Source organism: Rhea americana, unplaced genomic scaffold (genome assembly GCF_003343005.1).
Source record: "Rhea americana isolate MKP2758 unplaced genomic scaffold, rheAme1 scaffold_2, whole genome shotgun sequence".
NCBI classification, from domain to species: Eukaryota; Metazoa; Chordata; class Aves; order Rheiformes; family Rheidae; genus Rhea; species Rhea americana.
In genome coordinates this window covers 5,376,578-5,394,825 of record NW_028186149.1, presented here as the reverse complement: position 1 = coordinate 5,394,825, position 18,248 = coordinate 5,376,578, and the positions used below count along the sequence as shown (strand labels likewise).

The window sequence follows — 18,248 nt, the reverse complement described above, 5'->3', positions numbered from 1 at the left end:
TTACAACTGCATAGTTCCTATTTACTTGGGATCACACTTGGCTACTGATCAGTATAAATACAATTTCTCATACCACAAGCGGGGGCTTCTTTCTTTAGTGCAATAGGAGCAGACCCGCTGCTTTAATATGGGATGCTGGAGCAGGGAGGTGAGTGAATTCTCTAACTCTCTTAGTTTCTTTTTCATTGCAAACATGAGCCCTGCTGCATCTGAAACCAAATTACCATAGTATTTACGGCAAAGAATAGCTCACAGCAAGCATGAAACCAGAAGTGCTGCCACATACATGCAGCATGTTTCTTTTAGAAGGTTTCCACCCAGAAGTGCGATTGTTTGCTGTAGAAGAGTCTTCCTCATTCATGTTTTTGAGTTTTGGGGGGTAATATTCTCAGATCTATTTAAAACAATGTTTTTCAGCACGGGGAGCTGTAGCTGCTGGCCCTGGAAGACCAGTATCTCATTTCCAGGTATTTACATAGTTGACACCAGTGGCGTTCTGCAGTGCAATAGCTGAAAGAATTGGGATTTTTTCTTGTCTGTTAATAGTGAAAATAAGTCACCACTTCAAGTTTAAATGCACAGATCTCTCCGCATTTCTGTAGTTTAGAAAAAGAGAACAAGTTTAACTATGTAAATCCAAGCTATTTTGAGTTGTGCAAGAAAAATCAGTTTGAGCTTTGATCAATGTATGAAGAGACTGAAAAAACACATTTTCTAGCCACTGCTAACACCACAGTGAAGAGACCCAGTTGCCTTTAAAACTGATAATGTCAGGGATAATTCAGGCAGATTCTAGCATGTTTCTTACTAACTTCAAGAAATCTAGATGTTTTTTTAAAGCAAATCAGACACATTATTTCACACTAAAACAGYGACTGTTTCCCTTTTCTCGGTGGAGGTATAAACAACAGATCCTCTCAGCAATGTGCTTTATGGCATATACTCCATTATTGCTTTAAGAAGTTTTATACCAGATTTGCTTGGAAAGCCAGAAGACATTTGCACTGAAGTAAAAACCACTGGATGTTGTCTGCTGCAAAGTTCTCTCTCCACTTGCTCGCTACTTCGTTAAGTTGGTTCGAGTAGGTTTCCCCTCCCTCACTGAGTACCGGCACCTTCTGCAGCCTTCGTTTCTCTTGTTCCTTACGTGACCAAAATGCGAGCAGAGCCCAGCAGATCTCCTCCCGCTCCCAGCCCCTACCACTTTGGCCTCCTGCACCTCCTTGGGGGCTCTTGGTGCACTCTGTGCTCTGCTGTGGTGACTACGGCACGTTGAGATCAGCCCTTCACAAAGAGCCAGCCTAGCCAGTGATATCTCTCTTTGTTTTTGTAGATTAGTGCTTCTTTTTTAGTGTAAGTTGAATATTCCAGGAACGCAACATAGGGTGAGGGGTGCTGGAGTTCCCGGGGATGCAGCCAAGTCTCCGTCCTGCCTCACGGCTTTCGCTCACAAGGTCCAAGTTTAATGATCCCTGATGTGCACCGAGGAGGAATTTTCCCCTGGGTCTGACTGGCAGTGCGTCCACCTACGTAACCGCTGTCACGGCTACCTGCTGTCTTTGGTAGTTGGCACTGTAGTCTATTTCCTTATTCATCCTATAGCTCTATACACAGATACATACACTGTCCTGTTATTGGCATAACCTGATCAGAAATGCTCTTGGCCTCCCCATCACTTCCTGATGGTGCATGGACCCATACAAACACATGTATACTTTCCATGTTACGCCTGTAATAGCTCTATCACAAACAATTCCACGAGCATCTCTTCACATTTAAAAATCTCTCAGGATTTAAATATTTTGGGGGGCTAGCAATACTGCATGGTCAGAGAAGGTATTCAGACCATAGCATGATGGACATGCTTTCAAGGTGAGCATTCCCGAATTCACCTAGTGAACCGCCATCTGAATCTTCCAGTTTGGGGAGCAAAACTATAGTACAAGATGTCCCAGCTCCCACAGCTGTTTCCTAATGAGGCACTCTTTCTGAGTTTCCCAGATACTTATTGACAGCATAATCTTAGCATCAAATTACTCCCTAGTGTGCACAAGGCTCTTCCCAAAAGCTCTGGCCTGGGGGCAAACAGCGTCCTTTGCACATTTGCAACACAATTACTAGGCAGAGCACACTGCCCTGCTCCGCTCTGGAGCCTGCCTTCATCCTCTCGCACAAGTTATGGTAAAAGAAGCAGCTTTTAATTTTTCTCTACAGTATAGTTCCCTCCTAAAAATCTCCCACATAAGCATTTTTACTACTGCAGCTCCACTAATGCTCGTAAGTGTGGGAAAGCTGGCATTTTTGCTAGAAGAACATTTAGATCCTCTATACAAGTGTCTCTCGTGCTCCCTTAAATACCTCTGCAATCAATCAGAGGAACATAGGACACAGCGCCTGCTGTGAAAGGGATGTAGGGTACTCGGACTTAATGTCACCCCACTCCATGCAAATAATGATGCTTGCTCTCCCCATGGACTCCCCCTTTTCCTAGACACTGCTGAGTGAGACAGACTAGAAGTTCTCTCTGAGGAAGCTGAAAACAATAAAAGCTCTGATCTACTTATGAAAAATGCTGCAAGACAGACAGACTCTATATTATTATATTGTATAATGTACTAGAGTAATACATTATTAAAATTAAAGCATTTAAATTCATTTTCAAAGAGATAATGTGTGGAGATGAGCATTCTTCAGATTATCCCCATTACTACTGGGGAAGTACACTTCACATTGATTTTCATATAAACATTGTATGATCTTATGTGGTGTGTAGTCAAATAGCTGGAATCCATTAAAACCATGCTCCAGCTGTGCAATCACTGTCCTCACAAAAATACATTTTTACATGTGGTTAATGCCAGGAAGAATCCACAGCTTCAATTATGAGAACATCAAAATATGTTGTTTATTGCAGAAAAAAAAGCATTTGCAGCAATTTCAAATATCCCGTCAACACCACATTGCTAAATCTAGATAATAGAAATCCAGAGAAATTTGAGCTAAATCTGTCTGGATTATAGCTGTGGGATTATCTGAATGCTAAATTACTGTATATGTTTTACTCACAAACATGAGGGCAGACAGTTTAGGAAGATGGATGACTATGCAGATTGCAATAAAACCCATCCCCAAGAGACTTCTTTATACACTAGGTAAACAACCCCTCTCAATTTATCAAGCGCTCTGGATTGGATTAATGCTGTCATTTATTTTTCTATCGCTGTGCAGAGGAATATGGTCTGTCCTGAACAGCTCCTTCAGCATGGTAAAAATAACAAAGGTTTTCTCTGTGCGTCTTTCACAAGGCATGCAGTGCGGGAATATTAATTGGCTGCTGTGTTTGTGTAACCCAATGAAAGAAAATACAACTGTAGTTTAGTGCATAATCAGCAAACCAAATTATACTCCGTATTTAAAGAAAAGATTAACTCTGCTTGTCTTGTTAAACAGCCCCTTCCCCTCCCCCCTTGTTTACACTCCAGCTCCAGCATTGCTGGCGTTCTAAGGACATACAGTGACTGAACCTGGATTGACCTGACACACAGCATCTCTCCAGCTTTCGCCTTTAATGCTTCACAGATGCGCAAGCTGTGACCAAAAAAAGCAAACAGAAAAAATGCAGGGCACTGTGCATGCTGAGGGAATTTGAAAGATGTGATACTGTCCACGGGCATCAGGTCTGAGTGTCACCTTTGCTGCGAGCGTGCAGTCAGAGATGACAAATACACATTCCTTCAGCTGTCGTTTAACAAATGCAAATAAATTATGTTCATTTAGGAATTATTCTAATTCCTACTACTCTACTAGTGTGTTAGCTTTTATTACTCGCTAACACTGTTTTGGTGTTTCTGGTGGCACCACTGCATGACCATAGGGCGAGTGGTACATGAGGCAATTGGGAGGGCTTTCTCAGGGAAGAAGGCTCGCAAGCATTTTCTGCTCCCCAGGAACAGCTGTAAGGACATGGTCCGTTTCTTTCTTTCTTTCTCATTCAAATAATGTATGTAGCTCTATAAACAAGTTAAATACAGTTTTGGATTCTAGGAAATTGTCAATGCAATCCTCTGGTCRAAATATGAACAAGGGGAAAAAAAGGGGGAGGGGAAGAAGAAGAACTGGCCTTAACCAGATAGTTCAGATGTATATGGATTTAAATTATTTTTAACAGAGAAAGTGGGTTATAATGAATAGATGCCATGGAAATTTGGGCACAGTAGTTGTTATCTCCAAACTGTGCTTATGTGCTAATAGATTTTCAGTGTCAGCCCTTTTCGAGATAAGAAAACATTCTTCAGCTTTCCTCCATCAAACAAAGTAGTATTTTCTCACAACTTCTGCCACTATTATACCTGTTTTTGTGATGAATATCTGAAGACTTGCATATAATTTAACTGTGTTTTTATGACCTTCTCAGAATGGTACTAGCTGACCAGTACACAAAAGGCTGGTTGTTACATAAACCTTCTCTAGACTAGTGTTCCCTCAGAGCTAAACCAGAGGTAGTAACCTGATATAGTTTAAGGGCAGAAAGTTAAAGCCACCTAGATACAAATGTCACAGCAGGAGTAGGAAAGCTGAGTTAATGAGCTCAGGTCTACCCTGTGTCAGTGCCGCAATACATACTGCGAGGACTCGAGATTGCACAGTATCAGTCCCGAAGATGGTCTGTGTACCTTAATTTCTGCCATAAAAATGACCTACTGAACAGAAAAACTTTTTTTAAAAAGGTACGGCTTTGGTAATGGTAGGTAGGTAACGAAGGAGTACAGGTGGGAAAGGGCTAACAGTAGCCTGTTCTTCTAAACTGAGCCAAACCCAAAGTAAATTCTAAAGGAACCTAGAAAGAGACAGAATAGTTTCATACCATGTTACTAACGTAAAGGATAAATAGGTTACAGGATTGAAACATTACAGAAAGATTTAAAGTGAAAAAAGAAATCTTAATCTCAAAGCACACAGCATAGCTATAGATCAAACAGTAAAATAGATGGCTTCACGTTACTTCCAGGAATACTAGATATGCTTCCCCCCTCTCTTATATATTCATTAGGAAATTCATTCTGCTGTAGGCCAGCCATAATTTAAATTACTCCCTCTGCCATGAGAAACCAAACTTTAAAGGAAAATATTAACTCAACTACCATGTCGTTTGGAAACAAAAATATGTTTGGTTAGCAAGAACAGTATTTCAGAAGACAGATCAATTCAATTCCATTCAAAAGGAGATGAAACAAATTTAGAAATCTGATTCAGCAATGTAGTTAGATAACTGCTCACGTGATTAGAACTAAAAATGGGCTTAACCACTTTCTTGGAAAAAAAAGAAAAAAGTAAAAAGGAAGAAAAGATTTCCAGTTTGGCATAAATCTCAAACAAGGCTGAAATCTACAAAAATACTGTACAGGTAGAAAAAAAGACGTGTGCAGACTTTACATAAGTAGTGCTTTCTTTAGCGTAATTCCACCAAAGTTACAGAATCATCCACAAGTGTAACTGTCATACAGGGAGCTTTGTAAAACTCCACTGGCGCAAACTTAGACACTCAGCTATAAAATGCTGAATGCTCCGATACATGGGAGATACATGGCAATTATCTGATGGCTGTTCAACGTGGTCTAGTAGAGAGTTTATTTTCATTTCCTGTTGGCAGCTGACCCCACAGAGAAAAGCAACTATAAATGGCAAGRAATAGCATTATTTGCAGCTTTACTGTTAATGTCAACACAGTCAGAAAAGTTGTTGGAAAATACACCAAAACCTTAGCAGAGGCAGTTTCTCCCAGACAGGCCAGCACTTAAGTCATCTTCTCAGAGTTACACCCAGAAAGGATGCATGATTGCTGTTCACGCTGTACTGACTTCAAAGAGAAAAATGACTTTATTTTTTTACTGCTGTTCCCTCTTTTTTTTTTCTGTCTTTCCTAACCAATATATTACAAAGGTTTTTCCAGTCCTTAATTTCCATTATGTGCTAGGTGACTTCTTTATCTTTCCATGTACCTGATTTGAAAGACAGTCATCAGATAAACCTCGTCTAACTTCTGTTCTTTGCGCTTTCATAAATGATGCACCAGATGCTTGATGTCTCTATCTTTGCTGTCCCAGTTAGAGTTTGGAGATCTTTTCCTTAGATCTTTTACCAAGGCTAAATGAGCCCTGACAGCCCTGGTTGAGAATCAGTTTTCCTTTTCCTCAGTTTGTGTGATCTCTAACACCTTCTCCCAAATCATCCAGAAAAACAGCATCAAAGCTCCTTTTCTGATTTCCTCTGTACACAAGGCAAACACTATTTTACTGTACCTCAGGGCCAGTGAATGGCATAGAAAGCACATGGGATACTCAGGCCTGTAGCAAATTTGCAGTATAGCAAGGGAAAGGAAAACAAGAATGCTATATGCGAGCAAACCCGATTATTTGATACTATCTCAGAACCCTTCCTGTCCTCTGCTAATATTCAGTTTATTAGAAAATATTGATTTTACTGTATTTAATATGATATTCAATATCCTATTAATATGATTACAAATTGAAACTGTAATTTCTTTCTCCGATGATTAAAATAAAATTAAGGAGAAGGATTAATTAACCAACTTCACTTATATGACCAATATCACACCTTATTCTTAGTGAGACAGTCCCAAATAAAGTCTCAAATATATTTGCTATGACTGAATACATTAAAATTAATGTTAGAGATGATACCTTTTTCTATGCACAGTGCATTTACTGAATACAGCAGCTCTTCTGGTTGCACAGTATCAGTTAGCATCTTTTAGTGCACTTTTGGAATTTAGGTTTGTACTAAAGCTATCATATACAATATTGCTGTTAGTTCTACCCACTTAAGAAGAAATGATAGCTGGGTGATCCTTAGAGGAATGAAGTCACCATTCTGGAGGTATAACCAGAGCCTATGACAGTCTCAGTCCAGAATTTTCTTACTTGCATTTTACCCTTAATTCTACTTAAATATGAATATTAATATACTATCCAAATATTAATATAATATCTTAATATTAAATAGTAAGATATAAGATTCAATATACAATAAAAAGAAACCCTACAGAATCATGTTTATAACCAGGGCTGTTTAATATGTTGATTTCTACACTTGACAGGGATTAAATACATCTTTACACTTAAGCAAAAACTATCTAATTATTGAAATCAGAAGTATTTTTACAAAGAATATTTTCACTGCTCAAATTGCCCATTAACAGTGAGAATATAACTCTCCTTCGACAGCGAACATTTGCCTTTGTCTCTACCTTCTCCTTTATGCTGCTTATACAGTGGCACACAATTGTAAAATTTATGTTGCAAACACTGGAAAAGAATGCCCACATCTAAGCACACAAAATACCTGTTCCAGTGGATCTTTTTCCTTTTGATAAGACTTTAGGAAAGAGAACTCACAACCTACCTTCTGACCTCAAACTTCTTTGGAGTATTCTTTTTACTTAAGACAGCCAAAAGCATGAAAACTTACTATTTTAAAATTAACATTAGCCAGTTTTTATTCTCTTGTACCTTGTTGACCGAAGGCTCAGAGCATTTTAACACAGACATTAATTTAAAAACATTGATAGATAAATTATTTGACAACATGTTTTGAAGGCATATACAGCCTTTTACCTGTCTCTACAATGCTTATACCTTTGTCCTACAACACTCAGGGCTCATGTAACACCTAAATAAAAGTAAGGATTAAACTGTGTTTGGAAGACAGGACAGTAAGTAATAAGACAGAAGCAAGGGCATTTTTTCCCTTTTGGGAAAAACTAATAAAACTAATACAGTTCGTATTTATGTATTTGTCGGGGATTTCAAATCCTACGTGCTATTTATTTTTCAGAAGACATTCTCAGCTTATCTATTAACTGTTACCTGCTGTGGCTAGAGAGGCATGAACCCTGGGAAAGCCCTTACTGCTCCAAGGAAAAAAAATGTCGTGACCACATAACACAAACACTTAAATCATTGTCTAATTGACCTAGCCTGGGAGTTCAGCTTAGCATTCAGCCCAGGGTTACTATTGCCCTGGCAAGGTAATTTCTTCCAAAGACAGATGTTTATTTGTGCCTGATTATCCCACAGCAGTTACGTCCAAATCTTGGCCTCTGCAGTCCTTCTCACAAGGAAACTGCCATTAGTGAAGACACGGTCTTTATTTAGTTTAAGCTAGTCTGCAAATCACTGCTAGGCTGATCACTGCGATGATACATTAGCAAAGCTTGTGAATATGCTAAATATATGTATTTTTYAAAAGATTCAATCTAATTTGAGTTCACATGTAGAAAACAAGAACTCTTATGCTTTTCCTGGTGGAAAAGCATCTCCTCATGTTGGACTTGTTCCCTCCCATTGCACTTGGATCTCCAATCCAAGGGACTGCCCAAGGGTGCTGTGGGGCATCCGCAGCTAGAGCTGACTTCAATTTGAATTGTGGGTGCTCAGCATGGCTAAGAATTGGGCCATGCATTTTTAAAAGCTATCAAACATTCTGGTGTTAAAATAACATCTTTCGTGTGCCAGAACAACAGCAACAACAAAAAAACCCATGAATTTCTGCTGGCTCTGCAATAGTTATTGCCGTGGCAATTGTTTATGAAAACACAAGAAAAAACAAACTAACATTCTCCCTCTACCCCACACTGAGCTACACATATTTTACTATCGTTAGTAAAAAGTCTGTATGGCAGCTAGGCTGAAATAAATTTCCAATGCAGTTTAATGGACTAACAAGTCAAGTGCCTTCATACTGCTGGCTCGCACACGAGTACGCAGGTTAACTTTTAATCCACTACACTGGTACAAGTTTCCTAGCACAGAGTAGGCATTAGCAGGCAAGCCATGGGCTGAACTGACAATATAGACTGAATTAGCATTTCTTTTATCAAGCAGTGTAGAATGAACAAATGCCAAGACATGTGTTATGCTAGTTTAAGGCTACACTGAGGGAACATTATTCGTGAATGCTAACATTGACACATTTACAATGTTAGAACTTGTTTGTACTTGCTAGATAATGTTAATTTGCTTTGTGTTGCTACGCTAGATCTGTTGAATATTTCTGAATCCTTATACCTTACTCTGCTATGAATTAAAAATGGATAAAAATATGCAAGTTGGTAGTAAAGAACAGATCTGTTTTGCTGTTGTCAGTAGCACAGAAAGTAATTTTGAAAGACCTCATCTGACGCGTGCCTTCATACTTGAAATGCACACTCAACTGTGCAATGTGGCACGCCCCATGGAAGTAACAGTATAAAGATGTGTTTTCTAAATTACTTTTATGCTAAGTAGCATGCACAGAACATATTTTTCTGGTAATGAAGAGGAATTGGATACAAGTGATGACATACCTATGCAAATAAAATATTCATGAAAAGAACACAAGGGTATTTGGTTCTTTCTCACTCGAGGGTTGTTTTTCAGCCCTAAGTATGCGATTGGATTTCTCATTGACAACTGTATGGACAGTACCAACCAATGTGGGCCAGTAATGAAGGGTGTGAAAAACAGGAAGAGAATGGATATATTTGCACTTGCTCCTGTCCTAACTGTAGGGCTCTGCATTTAGGTGACAAGATTGTTTTTCAAACTCTACTCTGTTAATAGCAGGCCATTCTGTTGGAGAGATTTTTTCTTAAAAGCAGCTTGCCACTTCACTTAAATTTAAGCAAGATGGCACTTTTTTTTTCCTCTATAAAAGGAAACTAAGGCATAAACTGACCGTCCTTGGAAGTTCCACTGATCAAACCTAGGGAACAATATTTAGATTGATTTTACATCATTTTATTTCTAGTTTGTAATAAGTAAAATGAGACTCATGATTCAGGAAACACTGATTTGTTTCAATTTATACAGCCTTTTTTGAAATAAGATGAGGAAATTGTCTAATCTGACATATAATTTCATATAAAAAAGCATATACTTCCCAGAACAGAAAGATGAACATCTAACAAAACTATCTGGTTGTAAGGTCTAAGGGACTAATGATTTTAGCCTCAGGTTGAGGTATAAAATCTTCTCTTTTTTAAAATGTAACTTCACACATAACAGTATTTCAGATTGAGATTCAGGCAAGACTACTAATTTCAATACAAGGAATTACTACTTTGCAGCTTTGGGAACAAACTTGGAAAATAATGTTTGCATGTGACATAACAGCTCTTCCAGAACACCCTCAATTAGAAAATGTTGTGTCTAATACAGTAGGAGGAATTTTGCTTTTACTTTGATACTGCCATGTTCTGAAATCCTCTGATTCACCATACTGAAGGATCATATGCTTTTTTATAGATGTTCAATGAAGCAGACTGCTGTATTGATAAGGGAACATCCTATCCTTTTTTTTTTATTATTATTATTTCTTTTTTTCCTTCCCATGAAAATACTAGCTACCACTACAACAAAGAAGCCATACAATTGTCACAGCGTGGTAATATTACAGAGGCCACTTTGAGGAGTGGTCCGGAGAGTATTTGCCAAACCTTTTGATCCTTAGTAATCAGAACAGAAGTGCCCAAAATCCAGAGATTAAAGGATTAGGCCTCAAGAAAGACTTGTGGTATTTCAAGAAAATGTGACTGATGCTCACCACTTATTTTTTTACAGTGCTGATGAGATTTAGTGTTTAAGGTCCTTTCCTGTTCAGACATAAAAGCTGCTGTAATCAGAGTATTACTAGGGAAAACTACTCTGGTTGAGGATTCAATATGTTTAAATTGTTGAGCCAAGGTTATTGTTTGGATTAGGTTAGAAAGGATGATACTAAAATACGTAAGCTCCAAAGGCACAGCAGAGCAGAGAATAACAAAGAAAAACATTATTTTTAAAAAACAGAATAGAATCTAGATACCATATGTTGGTTACAGCTATACGAAAGATAACTTAGAATAAGCCAGAAACTAGGCATAGATTAAGTGTCTACATGGCTATTAGAAACAGAACAAACATTTCAACTGAACTGAAACGTGTACGAAAGCAGCATAGACCCTGGAGATGGAAGAGCCGTACCAGGTCAGGCTGCCCAGCCCCCTGGAGCCGCCAGGCTTTGTTCCCACACCCCTCCCCTGCTTCTGCCGCCTAGCACTCACCGTGGGAACAACAGCCAGCATGGTTGTTTTACTAGAAAACAAAGATACCAGGCTATACTGACGGTTAACCATCTTCGTACATTTGTAGGCAAGGTCTAAAGACGTTTTGCAAGTTTTGTATATCCACACAGCTAGCAGCTTTTGCTCACACACACACACAAAGGCTATAATAATATTTGTTGATTTAATAGCTCTACACTGTCTAGATCCTATTGCTTCACTAATATTTGAAAATACTGTAAATTAGTTAACATTGTTATTCTTTTCTCTGTAATTGCAGAAAAAACATATATTTTATTAAAATTACTTTGATTTTTAGGTGAGTTCAGTACCAGCTATTACTGCCACCAAAGAGCTCCATATGATAGGAACATAAAATACCATGGATACAGCAATTGTATCTTTTTCAAATAAAAACTAAGATGAGAACTTTGAGTCAAAAAATCTGACTTTTCAGAAAGCTGTTAAGTATTACATTTCACATGCAAGCCATTCCAAAATTCTGCTCTTCCTCCTCCCCCCTCCAGCAAATCACAACTAGAAAAATGAAGTAGAAATTTAAGGTAGGGAAACTAATCAACCGTGAAGGGGGGGGGGTGTTACAGTTGCTTAAGTGACAGTGATATGCCTCAGATACAGGTTCCACATCCCCTGTATTACATTTAGAAAATATATAAACAAACAGATGTCCCGTGTCTTTGAATTCCTCGCCAGTAGCTGCACAGTGCTGCAGGCGGCCTTCCTCTGGCTTCCTTCCTTCTAGCTGCTTGTGGCCTGCCTAGCCCGCAGCGCGAGCTCTCCCCGCGCCTGCCGGTGCATACCCTGGTCGTGCAGCTCGCACYCATCATGTGAACCCCAAGATGGGTGCTAACCCACATATGCTTGCAGAGTGGCTTAGGTGGCTTGAGAGTCACTCGTCTGAAAACACGCGTGGAGATGGAGAAGAGTAGCAGCGTTCAGAACTGAGAACGCGACTCTAGTGCTGCAAAGAGGCTCTTGGCGACTGCTTCAGGCAGGCCAGGGCAATCTAAGCAGTACAGCCTGTCCTGGTCACAGAGAACAGGCACACCAGCAGCAACAGCTTGGTTTGCGGGGGCTGCTGCCGCAAGGAATCCCCTGCCCCAGCGCAGGCAGGGAGGCTGCCAGGGCAGTGGCCATCCTCTGAAACAGTCCTCCTTTTACAGATGGAGGCCACAGAGGGAGTATTTTAGCACAGGCCTCTCTCCTACATATAGGCCTAATTGATTTTAGCTCTACCACATACCAAGGGCAATATATAACCCTTAACATGATCCTTCATCTAAAATGGTAGGCATTTTTGCATATATAAGATGCTACTTATACTATACTATTTACTTAACATGGGGCTCAAAAAAAAAAAAAAAGGAACAAAAACAAGAGCAAGGCATCAGTCTGTTGTCTCTTCAGCCTAACACATTTCCAATGATTTTTATGCAAAAATCTGTTGTCCTAAAATGCTACTGTTCCTCTGTTTCAGACAAGTAATGTACATACATGATAAAATCCTGTCCCTCCCTAAAATGTTGGCAATTGATGGTATTCAGGTCTTTACTAAATGTTCCAGTTTTTATGAGAAACATGGAGAATTCTAGTCAATGAATCTTGAACCCACTGGTAAGTGCAACAAGTCAATAACAAATTTGCCTTAGTAAAAACTTCAGGACCAAGCCCAATATTAGGTTTTTAATAATGTAAAAATAATAATGAACGGAATTTCAGGCATTTTCTATTACTGTCCTGTGAAAGAGGCAGGTATATACAAGTGGAACATAACATTGCATTTTGTGTACATTAGTGCTACATCTCTGGGAATTTAAGTCATAAGCTGGAAATAAAGAACAAATGTATYCATACAAATTATGTTACTTACAAGTTGAAGGTTTTCTTTTTTKKGGGGGGGGGGTGTTTTGGTTTTTTAATCAGATTAACTAACTGCTGCTATTGCTCTAGGTAACAAACCAGACCAAYTGCTGCACTACCAATAACCAAATGTGATGCAGTATGGAAGCATAAAAAGAGACAAATATACTTCCAGACTCTTAGAAATACGTAAGATCAGTCCTTCATCTTAGATAACAGAGGTTATTCTGATGACAAGTACATATACAGAGATCTTCCATGGTAGAGTATCTCAGCTATGAAGTACAGCATAAGAAAGTAGCACATTTTTGGACACACTATTTTAAGTGGAATATACTTGGATATAGTTCTATTGATTAACCTCTGGTTTTGGTTACTTCATAGAGCAATATATCTTATTCACCTAAAGAAACCTGCAAGGAACACATGTTCTCCTCCAAAACCAAAAATCCAGGTAGTTATTGAATTGATAAAAGTGCTGCAGTTAGCACATAAAGATTTAATTTGATACTTCTTTTTGGACATTAATCTCTCAAAATAAATGAGCAATTTCTTCTCCAATACATTTTCCATTAAATATTTATGAAAAATATTAAATGATATGATACTTTTCATGATACATAGATGATTATATCACTGTTGGTTTACTTGAAAATGAATCTGAATTTTTGTTTTATTTATTACAGAAAGAGTAGCCAGGCTAAATATTTTAGCTGTTGACTGTAACTTCTACAGAAAGTTGTGGCTGGYTGGGTCTGGCATGCAGATTACGATCCATCTCTAATTATTTCCTATATGTTTAAGTCTAACATCATGTATAGGATTGTACAAGGCAAAGATAACAGAATGTTGGCCCTGAGAATCTTAAAATCTATGCTGGCATACAGAAATCTCAAGTGGGATTAAACTAGCATGCACAAATTGCACAGCACTACACATTACTTTCCTTTCAAATATGAACATTCCTCCATTGATAAGTAATAGCTGTAAACCAGGAAGAAATCTTTTTAAAGGAAGAATTAAAATGAAAGAATAATAATCAGAATCAGACAGATCTAGGATCCTATTTAAGGAATCCAGCTTTAAGGATGGGCTTCAATGGCAAGAATAAGAGAAGCACGTGATTGAACACAATCCTGAATGGAGTTATACTATGAATTGAGGCTATAAACCATAGATTTCTTGCTGAAGGAACACATCTTGCAAGTAAACTGCTGAGATACTGCATATATATTTAAAAACTTTCAAATACAACACATAGAATCTTAAATCCTAATTAAAACTATTATCTGTATTTCTCTACCCAGAGAACAATTTATACTACTGATAATTTTAAAGCAATAATAGTTTTAATACAGTAAGAAAAGGCACAAAAATAGAAATACCAATTTTTCTTCTGAGTAATAAGTACAAACCGGAACTGTCTGTCATATCAGTGTTTATCTACTACTGTATGAACTTTCTTCAAGGTTCTGAATATGCCTAATATGTACGAGACCAATCTCCTTCCATGAAAGAGCACTTAATTCAAAGACAGCCCTACCTGAAAACTGAAAGCCTGAAAATAATATTCACAGCAAGAAGGTAATATAAAGACTCAGGTGATATAAAAAAAGTATGGTATGCCTTCAAGAATATACAAAATACAAATTTACATGCTTTTCTAAATCAATGCTTTTGATCAGTTCTGCATGTAAYTATTATTAGTGATACACAGATAAGAACAGACTCAACTTGATTTACCAATTCTGGTCTAAACTTTCCTTTTCTTAATACTACATATTTTGCTCACAGTATAACTGGGATTCAGTAAATTCTGAATCCCACAGTAGCATCTTACAGTTCCTTTTTGGAAAAGCAGCATACTTGGAGGTAAAAAGACAAAATCCAGTCTATTGTACCACAATGACTTTCATACCCCATAGAAAAGATATTACAAACAGAAGACATATCTAAAAGTGTAAAGAGTAGCTTAATATATAAATCTCGTATTTTTATGTGAGGAGAGTAGGAAGGCTACACAATATGTGCCTGCAGAAGGAAGAGAACCAACCATGGGTAACAATTAAATAATCACATTCCTTGGCCTAATCAAAGGCAAACACTTCATATTGACCCTTCATTGTCTTCTATGATGAMCTACAACATCATACCAGTTATGCACACTCTTCTGTTYATAACAACTGAGTTATACTGATYGAGCTTTTTTGTTCTGTATGTCTACCACCTCCTCCTCTGAAATGTAAGCAGTGGTAATGCAGTGAACCACATAATTTGGGATGTCAACATTTATTAACAGTAATTTAGTTCTAGGATCTTACCTTCCTCAATAAGCTTTATAAAACAAACAAAAACTTAAACACATGGAGACTTCAGAAGAGTGATGACGTGCTACCCTAATCATGGAAGGATACAAGCAATAGGTCCCAAGCAGAGCTCAAAATGATCACTAATGCTGATCTATTTGAAATCTACATCTAAATCTGATGTATATACATAGTTTTGGAATGACAAACACATTTTGATTTTACAACCACGATGTTTGTGCAAACTTTTTAAAAACTATTAAATGGAAATTGTGRATCTGCTAACAAACAATGTTGAATAAATCTTAGACCACACCAGTGTTATGCTTTAATATGCTTTTTTTCCCAGATAAATACTGCAATAAATTTTCCTGTCTCTTTATGTATCTTGCTATTGGTTGCCATGCCTAATATAAGCCTATTCTCTACCTAGTTACCAACGATGCATTATAGAATTAACCACAACTGTTAAGGTTGCATCAGGTCAACTCTGAAGTGATAAAACCTTAATGGACTAAGGGATCAAGAATATAACACAATCTCGTATAGCTGTTTTCTATATCACTCCAGAGAGATACTTAAAATGCTCACTAAGAAATATTTATTTAGACATACCAATCTTTTAATGTTATTTCAAAACACAAGTTGATTCCTAAACTCAGGTGATATATTCTATACAAAGATATTTCAATAAAACAAATCATAATAAATAAATTATGTAGTGGATCTTATAAAAATTGTGCAGAATCTGCAATCCTAATATGTATGTTATTCTCCCCAGAGGGCTTTAAACAAAAAGGAAACTGTGCTACTGTGTTTGGTAACATAGTTAATCATTTATGATATAATAAATTACTCCTCTTTTGCTTATTAGTTAGCTAAAAGCTATCTAGAAAACCAGTGGCTCTAATCTCTCTAATCCCAACCAGTGATTTTGTTGCTTGAGTATCTAACTAGCAGAGATCGTCTAGCTAATACTTTCGGCATTTTTAACATGTAATTATCTTATAGCTAAATTGGATGGGAAATTCAAGAACAGTAACTATATTACTAAAATGGTATTTCATTTCTGCAAAAAGTAGTATATTTCTTCGGAAAAAAAGATGCTGCTGTTGGTAAACACCACATTGCTTTGCGTAGCTCATCCTGCCAACCTTATTTCCATTCTCTTGATTCCTCTGTTTCTCTTAGAATCCCAAAATATTTCTAAAACCTCACTTTAGTTTTAACCTCTTGAGAAATCTATGATTTATTTCTTAACAAAATCTGTCTTTCCCTCTGTGGAGGTTTGTTTTCTGCTATTGACCTCTCTCCCTTGTTCCTCCATATCAAAACTTAACTGATGGCAGTTAAAATTCTAATTATTTTAAAGACCATGGTTAACCTCTTTTTAATCTTGCTATCAAAAAACAACTATAACGGACTGACTTCTTGGCTATTTTTTCAGAAGTGCTCATTATTTCTTCCCCCCCACACTTTGTCTCAATACCAATGTTACTGTTGGGCACTTTCATTTTCTGTTTTGATGATACTCCTATTTTTTAACCTTTCACTAATCACATCTGCTGTGTCTTTCACTTCACCTCCCTTTATCCCATTATGTCACGTCTAATGCTTGACATTATTCTCCTCCAAATACTTTTTCTTGCAGCTAATACTTACACAGAAAACCTTCAGCTCGTCATAGCCCTTCTACTTTCCGTCAGTTAAGTCCTTGTGTTTCTTCTGTGTGAATCTCTTCATTAAAATTATATATACTCTGTAAAATTCAATATATAGAACTGTATTATTCCCTCTCTATAGCTACATAGATCTACACATATGGTTGTATGCATGCTCATGCGTGCAGAGAAAGACTGAGATGGCTATGAATAGATCCTGTATGGTCAACTAGATCCTGCACAGGCTCAGTAATCCTCAGTATCTTGCTTTTCTAATTTTTCCTCAGTGTGACAGAGTGGGTAAAAGTGAAGGACTGAGTGTCGAGAATCAATTATTGTATAGAGGGGCAGCATCAATTACTAACTTGTGAAATGAATTAGCAAGTGAGCAGGAGAACGAACGATGTGTGAAAAGAGGAATGAGCAAGTGGGTGACTGAAGGAGAAAAATCAAACTGAGGCAACGAGGAATAAAAAGAATGCAGAGATTAAAAAGCAAAGACAACAAGGCTGAAAAACCAGCAGAATCACAGGAAGAGAAAATGCACAAGAAAGATATAGTAAAGAGTAGTAAATAGGACAGAAGTGAAACAGCTGCCATGAATCAACCGCAAAAGCAGAACCTTCATGAACTAATATAAAGGTATGGCAAAAGGCGGATATGCAGCAAGGGCAGGCTGGGAGGGCAAGGCTTTCTGTTGTAAGCCAGTTCATTCTAATAAACATTCACTGAACGCTAGAGAAAGATGAAGAGAGGCAGTTAGCACCTCTTCACGCACTTACTCCCTCACCTTCAGATTTATAAGCCTTTCTGTGTTTTCAGCTCTCGCTATGGGCAGACGCCCCCGGGACGCACCTCCGACCGGGGCCGAGCCCCTCCACGCAGCCCGCTCACCGCGGGGGCGGCGGCGGCGGCCGGTCGCAGCCCGGTCACACGGCCTGCTCCGGCCCTCCAACACGCACGTGTTGCTCTGGCAGTGAGGTTTTGACTTTTAACCTCGTCCTCCCCGCTGGACTCGTTTTTCATGCCACCGACCCCCTCCTTCACCTGCTATTTTACATCTCCCCCCCGGGCCCGGGCTGCCCCGGCGCCATGTTGGGAGCTGCCCCGCCGGAGGGCCGCGAAGGGCCCGGAGCCGTTTCGCAGCGTCCCTCCGTCGGGCGTGAGGACAGGGACGCGCCTGCCCGCGCCTGCCACGGCGGCAGCGGGGCGCCGCCCGCCTCCGCGGGACCCCCGCAGCCACGGGGCTGCCCCCCGGGCGGCGCAGAAGCGGCAATGCCGGGGGGCGGCGGCAGGGCG

At 38.7% G+C, this 18,248-nt stretch overlaps 1 protein-coding gene across 1 annotated transcript in view; it reads right to left on the bottom strand.

Annotated features, from left to right (window-relative positions):
* RFX7 (regulatory factor X7) overlaps window positions 1-18,162 on the bottom strand; it is an 88,556-nt gene extending 70,394 nt beyond the window's left edge. The window contains exons 1-2 of the mRNA XM_085303362.1: window positions 17,740-18,162; window positions 16,951-17,047 (exon numbers count right to left, since the gene is read on the bottom strand). The gene's annotated coding sequence lies outside the window, so the exon portion shown is untranslated. The remainder of the gene's footprint in view (window positions 1-16,950; window positions 17,048-17,739) is intronic.
* Window positions 18,163-18,248: the final 86 nt, after the last annotated feature.